This window comes from Acanthisitta chloris, unplaced genomic scaffold (genome assembly GCF_000695815.1).
Source record: "Acanthisitta chloris isolate BGI_N310 unplaced genomic scaffold, ASM69581v1 scaffold15351, whole genome shotgun sequence".
NCBI lineage: Eukaryota > Metazoa > Chordata > Aves > Passeriformes > Acanthisittidae > Acanthisitta > Acanthisitta chloris.
In genome coordinates, this window is record NW_008657755.1 from 1 (window position 1) to 318 (window position 318).

Below are 318 nucleotides of genomic sequence, written 5' to 3' on the forward strand. Positions count from 1 at the left end.
CGTGCACGGCGGCTGCAGCGGGACCGCGAGGCCATGCGCCTGAAACGCGCCAAAGAGACCCCCGAGAAGCGGCAGGGGGGGGTGGAGAAAATGGACATGATGCTCCGGGCACAGTTCGGCCAGGACCCCTCTGCCATGGCCGCTCTGGCAGCAGAGATGAACTTTTTCCAGCTGCCGGTGGGCAATGTGGAGCTGGAGAGCCAGCTGCTGGGAAAAATGACCTTCGAGGAGCAGAGCAACAGTGCACTGCACTAAACCGTGGCCAAGAGCTGTGCCATGTCTGCCGTGTCTGCCACAGGTGCACTAGTGGCTGGGGCG